Source organism: Sciurus vulgaris, assembly GCF_902686455.1.
Source record: "Sciurus vulgaris genome assembly, chromosome: X".
NCBI lineage: Eukaryota > Metazoa > Chordata > Mammalia > Rodentia > Sciuridae > Sciurus > Sciurus vulgaris.
In genome coordinates this window covers 92,177,066-92,194,990 of record NC_136471.1, presented here as the reverse complement: position 1 = coordinate 92,194,990, position 17,925 = coordinate 92,177,066, and the positions used below count along the sequence as shown (strand labels likewise).

General features: G+C 43.0%; 1 pseudogene across 1 annotated transcript in view; it reads right to left on the bottom strand.

Moving 5' to 3' along the window:
- Positions 1-17,925, bottom strand: part of LOC306651593 (cyclin-Y-like protein 1) — a 39,490-nt pseudogene that overhangs the window by 11,978 nt on the left and 9,587 nt on the right. The gene's annotated exons all lie outside the window — the stretch shown is intronic.

Here is a 17,925-nt window from a genome sequence, read left to right as displayed (position 1 = left end):
TGTACAAACAGAGAAACAACATATATCCCATTTGTTTACAATAAAAAAATATCTCATAAAAAAAAGAATCCAATTAGAATCAGTCATCATGGGTCAAGGTGACCTAGAGTTGTCACGGCAGTGGGGACTTGAAAGTCTGATGTTATCCTGCTGTCAGTCATAAGTCAAGAGGTGGATTTGGGTGAGGTTCTCTGGAAACTTCTCTGGAATCCCTAAAAAACTGGAGTGCAAGAGAGGTACACTGTCCCTCATCTCTCTGAGAGGACCCACTCTCTCCCATGAGAGTGTGAGGAATAGAAAGTACAGTGGTACATAGTATTTAGATTTAAATGTAAAATGTCTTAGGATGAAGAAAAGCAACTGAACAGAGAGAAGAATGGAACTGAAAAAAGAAATTCTCAAGCTATATGACACAGTTATATTAATTTCTGGTGCGCCATACTAGAAATAATGTGGCTTTGGCATCAAGCAGAGCTGGTTTAAGATCCTTCATCTTCCCACTGCCAGTTCTGTAGTTTGGAGAGAGTAGCTTATTTTATGGAAATTACAGGACCTTTCTTTCCCCACTTTCTTGCTTCTCGGGTTACAGAGTATAATTGAGGTGTCAGATAGAAAGTGTCATGGCAGTGGTTGAGAAAAACTGTCCTGCACTCAATTGGAGCAACTGTCAACTGACTTGGTACTTTTGGCTGGGTCCTTCACTCCTTCATCTCCCTGTTTCTCCATGGAGTGGGCATGATTTTCCACCATATATTAAAAGGACTCTAAGGAAACACATTTTGAACTCTAGCTGACACCTCAATTTGTTTCTGTGGCAGTGGGGAGACAACTGGAATACAAGGTACCCAGTGTATGGAAACTTCCTTTCTCCTCAAGTTGGTTCAACATATGGTTTATTGATGGACAAAAAGGAATCCCTTTTCTGATTACCTCTTATTATTTATAACCTACCAAAGCTTGCTGGCTTTCACATGTTCAAATGAATATGGGAAATCATTATTATTTTAACAAACATTTTTCATAAGCCCAGTATGTATAATACCCTAGAAAAAAAGAAGGCAGTAAGTCATGTGCTTATTTAAGAAAAAATACAAACCCAATAAATTAGTAGATTCTATATGCTGCGTAGGTTGAAAGGCCAGCCTCAACCTTGAGGTAGGAGCATTACAACTTTTCTTGCTAGATGTCCCTCATCCCACCATGCCCTTCAGTCTTCCACTTGCTCCACTAACTGTGATACAGGCTAGATATTCCATCTTCTAGCATTGGCATTCACAATGGTGTTTTCTTGAACTTCATCTCCTGAGACCCAGATGAGATCCTGATAGGTGAAGTTCTGTGTTGCTAGGAACAGGAACCAGAGGCTGCCATGGTGAGCATCCCAGAGACAGTACTGAGGGAGGCATAGAGGATAAGAGACTCAAGCAACCCAACATGAACAGTTCTGGAAGCTGTGTGCTGCTGAGGTGCTTTGATGGGCCAATAAACTACATACCTCCTTTCAAAAAGGAGTATTTAGGAAGCTGAACATTCAGTTTTACAGAGGATGATCTATCTTACGGATCTTGGAAGCATGCCCACCTCCTTCAGTAAATCTTCCTATCTGGAAAGTTTAATGTGTGTGCTGCCCTGTTACAGAGGCCCCATATTCCTAAACAGAAACAGATGACTGTAGAAAGCTTTCAGAAACCCTCTTCAAACGGCAAATTAAAACATCTGTCAGATGCTGGGCAGGCAGACCTACAAGACCACTGTAGTTGGGCCTGCCCATCATGACCATGGGGGGGGATTAGTAGGTGGATGGAGGGGACAGGAGAAAGTGCAGTTCTGCTAGTCAGTCCTCTTTCAGTCATTCCTTCTTCTCTGTGGTCAGGATTCACAATTTCCTGCTGGCCTATCCCATGTCAACTGGCCCATTTAAAGTCCTACAGCACTGCCTGAGGTCCTACTGACCTGTGTGATATCCTATTGGCCCATCTGGAGTCTTTCGTGAAAGTCCTCTTTTTTTCTTCTCATTATCAATTGTCACTGCAGACACTGACAAGGGTGCACACACTTGTCTGTTGTCCTTGTCCCTGTCATGTGTCAGACACTATAGGATCCCTTCCTTTACCATTGCCCCCATTCAGAAATTTGACCTTCATGATTATTGGACCACACATCACACATGAGCTTTGTGGGGGTAAGGTGATAATCTCTTGGAACCATAAGAAGGAGACAACACAGTCCCTCCTTTAAGGCACAGAATTAATTCCAAGATTTTGGTAGCAGAGAGGGATCAGAAGAGAAGTTTGTGGTGGAGTTCTTAGGGCCTTTCTACTTTCTTTAAAATCAAGCCCATGAACTAAAGATAATAAAGTAGAGGGTTGGAAGTGAGTCTGGGGCATGGGTGATAAAATCTGGACTGCAGTTTAACCCAAAAGTAAAAGTGCAGAAATGGGCATACAAAAAGAATCTAAGCAAGAGGAGGGCATGGAGGACAGCAAACATAAACTAGGGAGTATATGGGAGAGACATGGAAGAGTGGCATGGAATAAGAGGAAGGTATGGAGGAAAATATAGAAGAGAGACATGGAATAGGGAGTGTGTTGGAGGGATATGAAGGAGGGACATGGAATGGAACAGGAAAGAGGATGTGGAGGAAGGACATGGAGAAGGTTATAGAGAAGGAACATGGAGGAGGATATGAATCAACATGGAGGAGTACATGGAAGAGGATGTGGAAGAGGAAAGAGCAAGAAATGGAGAAGGATATGGAAGAGGGACATGGAGGAGTGCATGGAGGATGGGGAGGAGGGAAATGGAGGGGGATATGAAGGAGGATGTGGAAGAGGATGTGGAGGAGAACTTGGAGAAGGACATGGAGAAGGGACATGAAGTAGGTTGTGCAGGTGTGTTCAAGTATGAATTCAGGTTGTATAGTTTTGTTTTAGCGAATGCAATCCTCATTGGTTTATTCATATTAACATATGTGATGTATTTGCTTGTCTGTGTGTGTGTGCATGCACAGTGTGCACATGTCAGTACCCAAGCAAGATGAGGAATTGTGGTGGCATGGTGGATTTGGGCAGTGACCAGAGGCCTGATGGTCAGATCTTGGAGGTGGACAGCAACATCCAGGTATTTTTACATCCTCCTATGTCAGTTCACAAGGTTCTCCAGACTATGTACCTCCCCATTCCTCCTGGACATGTCAGAAGAACTGAATATTTGTTCAGTAGGATGCCACATGGCTGCTGTGTAGTTGGAAACCTCTGCCAACCTCTCAAATGTCTATGCCCTGGGACAGAGTCTTTGTGAATTTGGAAACAAAATACTTTCTCTCCCATTTTCTGCTACTCATGAGACTTGAAATCTAGAGGTAGCTTCCTGGATGGAGGTATTGGGGACTGCTACATCCTGTGTAGCTTGGCCAGTTAGATCTTCTGGTCTCATAGGGTCTTGCTGCCAGGGGAATGTTTGAGGTCACAGGAGTGGATGGGCTCATCCTGAAATGGTGGAGAGAGAAAAAGAATGGGTCTCAGAGGCAGGGAGGCCAGAGCAGACCAAGAACTCTATTGGCAGTGCCAGACAGAGCAGGATTCCTCACCTGGGTGGGGCTTCTGCTTGGTGGGGACAAACTGGTCAAGAGTTACAGCATCAGACCTGTGGTCACAGCACATCTCCATGGGTAGAGGCACCAGGGCCTCAGTGTGTTGAGAGTGGGTGGGACCAGCCTCAAGGTGGAGGTAAGAGGCTGAACAAATCTGCCATGGAAGGTGAATAGGAAGGTACAGGGCCCACAAGTGAACAAAATCTTGAGGAGTGACTCCTCTTGCTCCTCCAGGGAATGATGGGCAGGTCAGCTGGAAGGAGGGGTCATGAGGGTGAGGGATGCCATGCAGGCATTGGTCAGGTGTCACCTGGGCCAGACTCAAGGCATCAGTATCATCTCAAGCCAGGCAATGCTTCTGGTACACAGAAGCATGACTGGTGTATTTGGTCTGGTCTTCTCATGGAAGTAACTGACTGAGAAGCTATGGGTGGTTCAAGTCATTTCAGTCAGATTTCAATAGGTGCTTTCTAAATAGTCTTGAGTCAAAGTGTGTCTATGTCCCAAGGCAGTAGAGACAGTAAGAGTTTGTTACTGTGAGCATCTGTAAGGGGAGTGTCTCTATAACTCTGAGCCCTGTAAGAGGGTCTCCATCACTCTGAGCTCTGTGGGGGAAGGTCTCCATTACCTTGAACACTCTGGGAGTTTCTCACAGCAATGGACACCCTCTTTCAGGAATCATGGGGATGGAGACCCTCCCACAGAACTCCACTATGGAAACTTCCCAAGTGAATACAGGTGGGGACTTACCTGTCTGACAATGTCATAGGAGTCTGGGAGGCTCCTGGAAGGGGCTTTAGGACTAATTCTGGGTTGAACTCAAGTGCAAGACCTCAGGTGCTTGGGCTGGGCCCCCAGAAGGCCTTGGGTATGAATTTCAGCTAAGTGATCCCAGAGAATTTCAAATGGCTTGAAATAGTGTAGGCAGCAGGATGCACATAATCTGTTGTATTTTGTATTATTTATGAAAAGCTCAAGTGGCATCCTGGGATACAGTGTCCAGGGTGGATGGAATCTTCCATGACCTGATTAAAATACAGGTGGTAGCCACATACCTTGTGGACAATGCTTCCCTGCTGTGCATGGAGGTGGGTGGGACTGGCCCACACCTGCTCCTTGTTTTCCTCCCAAATTCTATCCAAAGGGTGGAATCTAGCCCTGCTCCTATCTCAGGGCAGTATCTCTGCCATCTTGGTTGTCTTTGTTTTGTTGTGGTACTAAGGATGGAACCCAGGGCCTTTGCACATGCTAGGCAAGTGCTCTACCACTGAGACACATCCCCAGCCCTTTTGAATTGTTTGTTTTGAAACAGGGTCTCACTAAATTGATGAGTCTTGCTTCAAACTTGTGACCCTCTTGTTTTATCATCCTGAGTAGTTGGTATTATAGGTGTGCACCACTGTGCCCAGGCACTTCTTGTTTTCCCAAGGAGTTTTTAAGATTTTCTTATTGTAGGTGATGAAATAAAGCAAGGAAGCCCTGGGAGAAACCCAAGTGAGAATACTTGTCAACAGAACATGCTCATTTGTCTCCTTAGATAACTTTATTTTCCACACATTCCTTGTGTTACATGGTCCAAGGGGCAGGAGGAGCATGACATTGCCAGATGTTGTCATGATCAGGACCTACTCCCCTCTGGCCTCCTCAGGGGTATGCACATCTGTTTAATGAGCTGCATTTGCAGGGGTGCACTATGATTGTCACCTGCCAGTGGGACTGTAAGTCAGAGTAGTATCTTGAAGTGACTTAGTCTGGTCAAGGCTCTGTTCTGCTGGGGACATGATCTTCCCTCTTACAGACAAGCACATGGAAGAGGTGGGGTGGAGGGCTTTGTGCCCTGAGGCCCTCTGAGTAAGCAGTGATTCTGGATGCTGAGGTGGTTTAGCCTGGGTGTTTGCCAAGCAGCCCACAGTCTGTGGGAGTCAATGCAAACTGCCCACATATATGGATACAGCCTTGGCCTACTCTTAGCATTGGGCCACAGCACCTTGGTCCAGTGATTCCTAGGACATAGGACTCAGTTTCCTTGTCTGAATGTGTGGGATGAAGGAATCCACATTTATGACACCAACAGAATGTCCTGCCCTACATTAGGCCAGTACTTTTACCTATAGTCAGCTCCACTACCTGGTCTGGGATCCCTGAAATGGGAGAAATGACTACCCATAGGCTGCATGACCCTAAGCACAGTCAGCACTTGTCCTTGTGAATTAATGATGGTTATCAGGAACATGCTCTTGGAGGAAAGCCTGCAGCTCCAGTCGCATCTCTGTGCTGCATAGATAGTGCCTCTGAAGTCATCATGGTGGCCTCAGATTCCAGTGGAACCTGTGCTCTCTCCAAGTTGTGCTGCTCCTAGATTCTTTGTGCCCTGTGAACCAGGTCTGGAACCAGGCCTCACCCCATCTCCTCCCTCTTTGTTCTCCATATTCGCTGACCACAAGCCCTGTTAATCCCACTTCTTAGTCCTCTCTACTCACTATGGCCCTAGGTCAGGTTTTCCCACTACAGCCTAGATTCCTCAGTGAATATCCCTCCAGGTTTGTCCTAATACAATCCATTTCCCACTCCACAGTTAAAGTGATCCCCTCCCAAAGATCTGATCATGAGACTCTTTGTCTAAAGTCTTTCAATAGGTCCAGACTATGATTTGAATGTGGAGCCTTAGTCCCTATATGACCATGTGGTATGGGGCCTATTGGCAGGCAATGAAGTATCCTTTGGAAAGTGGATGTGTTAGAAAAGTGAGTTAGTCCCTTCTGTTCTCCTGTCCCTGGCTTGCTCTTACCCTTACCTTCTGCCATGCTCTAATGCAGCACTAAGGCCCTCACCAGATGCCAGCACCCTGATGTATGACTTCCCAGCCTCCAGAACTGTCTGTATAGATTGCCCTGTCTGTGCCATTCTGTTACAGCAACACACAATGGCCTCAGAGAGTCGCCATGTGTCAAGATACATCCCAATCCTTTGTGCAGTATGGCTCCCACTGCCAAGCTCAGGCGCCATTGACTACCAGCTGCCTGGCCCTTGCCCTCCTGTTCCTGGGTCTCTGAATTTGCTGCATTGCTCTTTCTGTCATCCTTGTGGTCTGGGTAACTAGAGTGGAACCTGTGTGTGTTGCAAGCAGGCCTGGGGCCCATGATACCTCTGTCACTGTAGTGCTACACCTTTACCTGAAGCCATGTGCTGGCTGTGCCCTCCTGTGGACAAGCAGGGCTTGTGGTGGTCACTGGGTCTATCTCATCAGCTCTTGCATCCCTGCACTTACATTGGTGCTTGACATATAGCAGGTGATTAAGAAATATTTTGAATATTGAACTAATGAATAAATGAATGGAAGAAAAAGAGGCCAGGTTGCTGAGAATTTAATCTATGATGCGTGAAGGAATAAGGGTTGTCTTGTTATGTTTAGTTTTAAGAGTAAACTAAGAGAGGTTTTCAAGATGGCGGCCTAGAGGGTGGCTGCATTTCATGTTGCTCCAGGACTCAGGATTCAAAAGAGGAGATATTGAGAGAATTGGGACCAACTCAAAGCAGCCGGGTGAGTCTCTCCCGTTGGGGAGGCATCCCGGATGGGGCGGTAGTCCCCGAACGCAGGGAACTTTGTGAAGTAGAGCTGCCAGCGAGATGCCCCTCCCCCGGCTGGAGCAGTGAACTCGGACAACTGGGAGTGTTGTAGAGGAGGCCACTCAGCACAGCGCTGGGACTCTGAACAAACACGGGGGCTCCGGTGGCTGCCCAGGAGAGGGGCGAGGAGGAGAGCTGTGTGGACTCAGAAGACCGGGGCCTGCCCTGAGGAGGGGGAGGAGGAGCGTGGCCGCTTAGATTCGGAGTGACTACACCACAGCTTCAGGCGGTTGCCAGAGGAGGAGCTGCGCGGCAAGCTGTTTGGACTCAGACCACTTCTGAACACTGGGGCCTGCCCTGAGGAGGAGGAGGAGGAGGAGGAGGAGGAGGAGGAGCGCGGCCGCTTGGACTCGAAGTGACTGCACCAGAGCTACAGGCGGTTGCCAGAGGAGGAGCTGCGTGGCGAGCTGTTTGGACTCAGACCAATTCTGAACACCGAGGGGCTGCGCTGAGGACTAAGAGGAGGGGGAGGAGGAGCGCGGCGGGTCGTTTGGACTCACAGTGACTGCATTGGAGCTCCAGGCGGCTGCTCAGAGGAGGAGGCGATTGGTGAGTTGTTTGGACTTAAAGTGACCACTCCTGAACACCAGAGGGCTCCCTGGAGGAGGAGCACGGTGGGTCACTTGGTCTCGAGTGGCCGCACCAGAGCTCAGGCTGCCCAGAGGAGGCGTGCAGCGGGTCACCTGGATTCAGAGCCACTCAGAGCGACCGCTCCTGAACACGCGGGGGGTTACCTGGAGGAGGAGGAGGAACAGGGCGGGTCACTTCGACTCGGAGTGATTGCCCAGGGCTACAGGTGGTTGGTGGGAGGAGGAGGAACAAAGTGAGTTGCTTGGACTCCTAGTGACCGCATCAGAATACTGGGTGGCTGTCTGGAGGAAGAGGAGTGCGGCAGGTCTCTGGGACTCAGAGTGATTGTATGGGGCCCCGGGTGGCTGCTCAGAGGAGGGGCCGCATAGCCAGGTGATTAGTTGCAGAGCAGGGTCCCAGGATCTAGGAGGCTTCTTGGTGGAAGAGCCACACAGAGACACGCTTAGGGGTGGAGCGAAGGTTCCAGGACTGCAGGCAGATTCTCTGAGGAGGGGCAGCCTAAGGAGATTCATCTGCGAAGGGTGAGGCTCCCAGGCCCAGGAGGTAGGGCCGGGCCCCTGGGAATTTTGCAGAGGAAGGCAGCCCAGCCCAGGCAGTAGCTGTAAATTGAGGGGAACCTCTAGGAGGGGAACTGACCAGAGAGACCTCCCCACTGGGTGAGTCTTCCCTGCCGGGTGAGGTTTCCCCAAACGGACAGTAAAACCAGAGACACAGGCCCAAACAGGCCTTGCTTCAGCCCGCAGCCTAGTTCCCCTTTCGAAGACCATTGGTCAACAAGTGGAGGCACCTCTGCCCACTAGCAGGGAATATACCCCACCTGAAGGCCACCACTCCTAGAGAGGCAGCTTCCTTGTGGAGCACCGCATTATCAACTTCCTCCAAGACTTCAGCCTACTGAAGGCTAAGAGGGGATATATATAGAAATCTTCAGGGACATTGTAAGTCAATAGAGGAAATCTGCAATATCTCAGCAGTCCACTGATACCTGAACAATATGAGAAAACAAGGAAAGAAAATGCCACAAACAAATCTAGATGATACATCAATAAATCCCAATGACAGCATGGCAGAAGAAATGACAAAAAAGGAGTTCAGAATGTACATAATTAAAATGATCAGGGAAGCAAATGATGAGATGAAAGAGCCAATGCAGGCATTGAATGATCACACCAATCAACAGTTAAAAGAGCAAATATATGAAGCAAAAGACCATTTCAATAAAGAGTTAGAGATATTGAAAAAACAACAAACAGAAATCCTTGGAATGAAGGAAACAATAAACCAAATTAAGAACTCCATAGAAAGTATATCCAGTATGATAGAACACCTGGAAGACCGAACCTCAGACATTGAAGAGAAAATATTTAACCTTGAAAACAAAGTTGAACAAACAGAGAAGATGGTAAGAAATCATGAACAGAATCTACAAGAACTATGGGATATCATGAAAAGGCCAAATTTAAGAATGATTGGGAATGAGGAAGGACTAGAGAAACAAAGCAAAGGAATGAACAATCTATTCAATGAAATAATATCAGAAAATTTCCCAAATCTGAAGAATGAAATGGAAAATCAATTTCAAGGGGCTTATAGTACTCCAAATACACAAAATTACAACAGACCCACACCAAGGCACATTATAATGAAAATACCTAACATACAAAATAAAGACAGAATTTTAAAGGCTGTGAGAGAAAAGAACCAAATTACATACAGGGGAAAACTAATACGGATATCACCAGATTTTTCAATCCAAACCCTAAAAGCTAGAAGGGCTTGCAACAACATTTTTCAAGCCCTAAAAGAAAATGGAGGCCTACCAAGAATCTTATACCCAGCAAAACTTACCTTCAAATTTGACGAGGAAATAAAATCCTTCCATGATAAACAAAAGCTAAAAGAATTTACAAAAAGAAAGGCAGCATTACAGAACATTCTCAGCAAAATATTCCTTGAGGAAGAGATGAAAAACAAAGAAGCAAATCAGCAAAGGGAAGAATTATCCTAAAGGAATTGTCAAATAAAGGAGGAACCAAGTAGTGTCAAATAAATAAATAAATAAAATTTTAAAAATGAACCATATGACCGGGAAACCAAATCATATCTCAATAATAACCCTGAATGTTAATGGCCTGAATTCATCAATCAAAAGACATAGACTGGCAGATTGGATTAAAAAGAAGGATCCAACAATATGTTGCCTACAAGAGACTCACCTCATAGAAAAATATATCGATAGACTAAAGGAGAAAGGATGGGGAAAAACATACCATGCACATGGACTCAGCAAAAAAGCTGGAGTATCCATCCTCATTTCAGATAATGTGGACTTCAAGCCAAAGTTAGTCACAAGGGATAAAGAAGGTCATTGCATACTGCTTAAGGGACACATAAATCAGCAAGATATAACAATCATAAACATCTATGCCCCAAACAGTGGCTCATCCATGTATGTCAAACAAATCCTTCTCAATTTCAGAAACCAAATAGACCAAAACACAATAATACTAGGTGATTTTAACACGCCTCTCTCACCACTGGACAGATTTTCCAGACAAAAATTGAACAAAGAAACCATAGATCTCAATAACACAATCAATAATTTAGACATAACGGACATTTATAGAGTATACCATCCAACCAAGAGCGAATACACTTTCTTCTCAGCAGCACATGGATCCTTCTCTAAAATAGACCATATATTATGCCACAAAGCTTATGATAGCAAATACAAGAAGATAGAGACACTACTATGTATTCTATCAGATCAAAATGGATTGAAGTTAGAAATAAATGAAAGAGTAAAAAACAGAAACCATTCCAACATCTGGAGATTAAACAATATGCTATTATATGATGAATGGATAACAGAAGATATTAGGAAGGAAATTAAAAAATTCTTGGAGGTAAATGAGAACAAAGAAACATCATATCAAAATCTCTGGGACACTATGAAAGCAGTACTTAGAGGGAAATGTATTTCATGGAGTGCATTTAATAAAAGAAGTAAAACTCAACAAATAAACGACCTAACACTATAGCTCAAAGCCCTAGAAAAAGAAGAACAGACCAGCACCAAAAGTAGTAGAAGACAGGAAATAGTTGAACTCAGAGCTGAAATGAATGAAATTGAAACAAAAGAAACAATACAAAAACATGACAAAATAAATAGTTGGTTCATCAAAAAAATAAACAAAATTGATAAACCTTTAGCCACACTAACAAAGAGAAGACGAGAGAAAACCCAAATCACTAAAATTCGGAATGAACAAGGAAATATCACAACAGACAGGATTGAAATACAAAACATAATTAGAAGCTATTTTGAAAATCTATACTCCAACAAAATAGAAAATTTCAAAGACATCAACAGGTTTCTAGAGACATATGAATTGCCTAAACTGAACGAGGAGGACATACACAATTTAAATAAATGAATTTCAAGTACTGAAATAGAAGAAGTCATCAAAAGCCTACCAACAAAGAAAAGTCCAGGACCAGATGGGTTCTCAGCCGAGTTCTACAAAACCTTTAAAGAAGAGCTCATTCCAATACTTCTCAAAGTATTCCATAAAATAGAAGAGGAGGGAACCCCCCAAACTCATTCTATGAAGCCAATATCACCCTGATACCTAAGCCAGAAAGAGACTCATCAAGGAAAGAAAATTTCAGACCAATATCCTCAATGAACATCGATGCAAAAATTCTCAACAAAATTTTAGCAAATCGCATACAAAAACATATTAAAAAGATAGTGCACCATGATCAAGTGGGTTTCATCCCAGGGATGCAAGGTTGGTTCAACATCAGGAAATCAATAAATGTAATTCACCATATCAATAGACTTAAAGTCAAGAATCACATGATTATTTCAATAGACGCACAAAAAATATTTGATAAAATACAGCACCCCTTCATGCTCAAAACACTAGAAAAAATAGGGATAATGGGAATATTCCTTAAAATTGTAAAGGCCATTTATGCTAAGCCCATGGCTAATATCATTCTAAATGGTGAAAAATGAAAGCATTCCCCCTAAAAACTGGAACAAGGCAGGGATGCCCTCTTACACCACTTCTATTCAACATCTTCCTTGAAACTCTAGCCACAGCAATTAGACAAACCAAAGAAATTAAAGGGATACGAATTGGAAAAGAAGAACTCAAACTATCCCTGTTCGCTGATGACATTTTTATATATTTAGAGGAACCTGGGAATTCCACCAGAAAACTCTTAGAACTCATAAGTGAATTCAGTAAAGTAGCAGGTTACAAGATCAATGCTCATAAATCCAATGCATTTTTATACATAAGTGATGAATCTTCAGAAAGAGAAATTAGGTTAACTACCCCATTCACAATAGCCTTGAAAAAAATAAAACACTTGGGAATCAATCTCACAAAAGAGGTGAAAGACCTCTACAATGAGAACTACAGAACACTAAAGAAAGAAATTAAAGAACACCTTAGAAGATGGAAAGATCTCCCATGTTCTTGGATAGGAAGAATTAATATTGTCAAAATGGCCATACTACCTAAAGTGCTATACAAATTCAATGCAATTCCAATTACAATCCCAATGACGTACCTTACAGAAATAGAGCAAGCAATTATGAAATTCATCTGGAAGAATAAGAAACCGAGAATAGCTAAAGCAATCCTCAGTAGAAAGAGCGAAGCAGGGGGTATCGCAATACCAGATCTTCAACTCTACTACAGAGCAATAGTAACAAAAACGGCATGGTATTGGTACCAAAATAGAAAGGTTGATCAATGGTACAGAATAGAGGACACGGACACAAACCCAAATAAATGCAATTTTCTCATACTAGACAAAGGGGCCAAAAATATGCAATGGAGAAAAGATAGCCTCTTCAACAAATGGTGCTGGGAGAATTGGAAATCCATATGCAACAGAGTGAAACTAAACCCATATCTCTCACCATGCACAAAACTAAACTCAAAATGGATTAAGGACCTCAGAATCAGACCAGAGACCTTGCAGATTATAGAAGAAAAAGTAGGTCCAGATCTTCAACATGTCGGCTTAGGACCAGACTTCCTCAACAGGACTCCCATAGCACAAGAAATAAAAGCAAGAATCAATAACTGGGATAGATTCAAACTAAAAAGCTTTCTCTCAGCAAAGGAAACTATCAGTAATGTGAAGAAAGAGCCTACAGAGTGGGAGAATATCTTTGCCAATCATACTTCAGATAGAGCACTAATCTCCAGAATCTATAAAAAACTCAAAAACTCTACTCCAAGAATACAAATAATCCAATCGACAAATGGGCTAAGGAAATGAATAGACACTTCACAGAAAAAGATCTACAAGCAATCAACAAATATATGGAAAAATGTTCAACATCTCTAGTAACAAGAGAAATGCAAATCAAAACCACACTATGGTTCCATCTCACCCCCATTAGAATGGCGATTATCAAGAATACAAGCAACAACAGGTGTTGGTGAGTATGTGGGGAGAAAGGTTCACTCATACATTGCTGATGGGGCTGCAAGTTGGTGCAGCCACTCTGGAAAGCAGTGTGGAGATTCCTTAGAAAACTTGGAATGGAACCACCATTTGACCCAGCTATCCCACTCCTTGGCCTATACCCAAAGGACTTAAAGTCAGCATACTACAGAGATACAGCCACATCAATGTTCATAGCTGCTCAATTCACAGTAGCCAGATTGTGGAACCAACCTAGATGTCCTTCAATTGATGAATGGATAAAGAAACTGTGGTATATATATACAATGGAATATTACTCAGCCGTAAAGAATGATAAAATTATGGCATTTGCAGGCAAATGGATGAAATTGGAGAATATCATGCTAAGTGAAATAAGCCAATCTCAAAAAGCCAAAGGATGAATGGTATCGCTAATAAGTCGATGATGACACATAATGGGGGGAGGGAAGGGTTAGTGTTAGGGTTAGAGTTAGGGTTGGGGAGGGGGCAAGTATGGGGGAAGGAAGGACTATATAGAGGGAAAAGAGGGGTGGGAGGGGTGGGCGAAGGGAAAAAATAACAGAATGAATCAAACAGCATTACTCTATGTAAATTTATGATTACACAAGTGGTATGCCTTTACGCCATGTACAAACAGAGAAACAACATGTATCCCATTTGTTCACAATAAAAAATAAATAAAAAAAGAGTAAACTAAGGTTTTCTCTCAAATGTCTTCTCCTTTAGGCTTTCTTTGAACTCCTAGACAGAGCACCTACCTACAATCTCCCTTAGCCCATCCAACTTAATTATGAAAAAATAAATTTCTGTTTACAATTTATTTATATATCTATGTATCTGTCATCATTAAAAGTCTAATTATCGATCATCTATCATTTATTTATATCTGTATATAACCATCTATACATTTATCATCTACATTTATGTATCTATCAACATCTTCATCATGATCATGTATCTAATTGCTAATCATCTATCAATTATTTATTTATCTCTCATCTGTCAAACATATACACATGTATCTACCAATGTATCCTATAACTGTATATTTATACATGTATCTATGTATCTGTTTATCTACTAATTTATTTATCATGTTTCTATGCGTCTATATATCTAACCATGTGTCTATGTATCTGCATATCTACCAATGTACTATGTATATAACCATGTATCTGCCAAAGTAACCATTCATGTATCTATCTATGCATCTTTGTATCCATGTATGTACCTAGTTATCTATCTTCCTAACAGGCATCTATCATCATCATTATGGTGTACCTAATCAAAATCATCCATATATTCATAATTTATCTATGTATTTAGCATATATCTATCATCATCCTTATATATCTGATCACAATCATCTGTGTAAAACTCAGCCTTCTCCTGATAAATGGATGATGCCTTGCTCACTCTTTAACTCTCAAGTTAAGTGAGCAGAGACTCAGTGCTTATTCCTCTGTGCTGTTCAACCAGTGCATGATGATTGTTCAATATCTTAAGGGCCATGATGTCTGAAAATGATACTGGTCTTGGAGATCAAGAAGGGGTCTTTGTTCCCTCTGTCTTGAAGATTAAACATCCTAAAAAGGCAGAGGCAAGTGTAGAAAGCAAGTTTTATTTAAGAAAGAGACAGGTAGCCCACAGGAGTATTGCTTCTTACTCTTTTATAGATCTCAAGAATCCAACAAGTTGAAGGTTTGGATCTACTTTTTCTTCTATAATCTGCAGGGTCTCTGGTCTGATTCCGAGGTCCTTGATCCATTGTGAGTTGAGTTTTGTGCAGGGTGAGAGATATGGGTTTAGTTTCATTCTGTTGCATATGTATTTCCAGTTTTCCCAGCACCATTTGTTGAAGAGGATATCTTTTCTCCATTGCATATTTTTGGCACCTTTGTCTAGTATGAGAAAATTGTACTTATTTGGGTTTGTGTCCATGTGCTCTATTCTGTACCATTGATCTACCTGTCTATTTTGGTACCAATATCATGCCGTTTTTGTTACTATTGCTTTGTAATAGAGTTGAAGATCTGGTATTGCGATATCCCCTGCTTCGCTCTTTCTACTGAGGATTGCTTTAGCTATTCTGGGTTTCTTATTCTTCCAGATGAATTTCATAATTGCTTGCTCTATTTCTGTGAGGGACACCATTGGGATTTTAATTGGAATTGCATTGAATCTGTATAGCACTTTTTGGAGTATGGCCATTTTGACAATATTAATTCTTCCTATCCAAGAACATGGGAGATCTTTCCATCTTCTAAGGTGTTCTTTAATTTCTTTCTTTAGTGTTCTGTAGTTCTCATTGTAGAGGTCTTTCACCTCTTTTGTGAGATTGATTCCCAAGTATTTTATTTTTTTCAAGGCTATTGTGAATGGGGTAGTTTTCCTAATTTCTCTTTCTGAAGATTCATCACTTATGTATAAAAATGCATTGGATTTATGAGCATTGATCTTGTAACCTGCTACAAGACTGTCAGGCCTTCCACCCCCTGCCTCAGTTTGTTAAGGAATGTGACATTTCTTGTCCCCGCAGGCCAGGTGCGGCTGCAGGCAGATTGCTTTTTGGCAAAAAAAGCATGCAGGGAGTCATACAGTGGGCTTATTTTATAGAATTGTTCTCTTAACTTCTTGTTCCCTCCAGCCTCGTCTATTTGTCCCCTTACAACAGGAAGGATCTTTTTCTGTACTGTTCCAGGAGGTATCAGCAAGACCTGTGGGTGGAGGTTCCAGGGACTTCTGAGCTCCCAGCTGGCCCCAGAAGTGGACTGTACTTCTCCAGGGAGGTAAAGAGATTAGGAGGCTGTCACTTCAATTTTTAGTGGAGGCAACAGGTGCAAATGACCTGACAGTGGGGTCTGAGCCTCCAAGTGCCTCCAAGGTGGCCCAGTCCTCACACTTATAGCTCCATCCACTTCCTCCTCAGTCTCCCAACCCAGAGAGGAAGGAAATAAGTGCTTTATATATATGCTTTGATTTGATGTTTCAGAACAAAATACTTCAAAAAGAGAGTCAAATGGGTATGGTCTCTCAGGTCCAGCTTGCTGGCCTAGTGGAACTGATAGCACTGTTTACCAGTGACAACCAGTTCTGTTTCCCCAGGTGTTGAGTTCCATTTCCCCATGTGTAGAAAGCAAGTTTTATTTAAAGAACAGTAACACAGAATTATGGGCAGAGAAGGGGACCCAGAGTTGGTATCCAAAGAAGTAGGAGTCTCCTGTCCCTTTTATTAATTTTACATTCTCTTTGTTCTCGTGCTCTCCTTCCCTCCCATGTCTCCCCATCCTGCATAAAGGTGGGAAGCAAACGGGCATAGGGGAAGGGCCAAATGGTAGAGTAATACAGGCAGTAAGGCAACAGCCAGTAGGTATCAATTAACAACTCTTATAACTCTTACAAATCCCTGCTGGGAGGAACAATTCCTGGTGCACATTATCTTAGCAACAGGTTGGAGTAGGAGTAGGGGGAAGGGATTTGGAAGAACTAGGGGGAAAGGGCAGCATTTGATTTTCTTTTCAACCAGCCTCCACATTCCTAATCAGACCTAATTATTTATTTAGCTATATTGGCTGTCGTTTTGTCCCTCAGCTTTAGAACTGTTAGGGGACAGACAGATGAGGATGGTGGGAACATGAGGGCAATTGAATGATTATGTAAAATGGGTCCACTATGTGAAAAGTGAAAAGCACCCAGAAAAACCACTCTGGATGCAGGAACTCATGCAAGAGATTTTATTTCGCAGACAAGCAGTGTCTGCCCTGGAGAGAGAGAGAGAGAGAAAGAGAGAGAGAGAGAGAGAGAGAGAGAGAGAGAGAGAGAGAGAGAGAGAGAGAGAGAGAGAGAGAGAGAATGGATGGTAGGGGAGTTTCTCTTAAGTAGTCAAATTTTGCAGGCTAAGGACTATCGGGCCAGTTGCTGATGAAGAAGTTTGTGGGCTTTTGGTCATCCCACTGGCATCTCCTGGGCCTAGTCAGGCATCTCTTTGGCCTAGTCACAGTATGCAGAAAGGAGAGAGACAAGGGGAAAGAGGATGGGAGAATGAAGAAAATCTAAAATGTATCAAAGGGGCTGGATACGTCCACTTCTTGGGATACATTTCTTCCTGCCAGGAGAAGTGTGTTGCTATATTTTAATTAAAATTTGCTCTCTACGCTTGCATGGGCTGCTTCTCTAATGTCCAAACTTCAACATTTGAGGAAGCAGAACTCCTCACTGATAACCAGCCATATCATTTTTAGTCACTGATAAAAAGGACCAATTGGGAGAAGTGCTGCATTGATCTGATTTCTTTCTTAGTTATCATTAAAACAATACATTCCCTGAAAGCTGGGTCTATTTCTCAGAAGTCATTGCCTGAATGAGTCCTGTGAGTGTTTTAATTTCCTGGAAATGGTTTGAGTCTGGCCTCAGCTCAGGTCTAGCTCAGAGCACTTGGGTCCTTCAGAGAGGAAATAGCTGAGAGGCCACTTCATAGGCCCTGGGGCTATAGGGCAGAGGCATCCATGGCCTGGACAGAGGACAAGAACTCAGATCCAAGTTCAGAGAAGCGTTTACTTTCTCTGGACTCCAAGGAAGCACTCAGCATCCTTTCTCCTCTTCTCCTGGGCACCCTCCTAAAGCCTTGGCTGTTATGC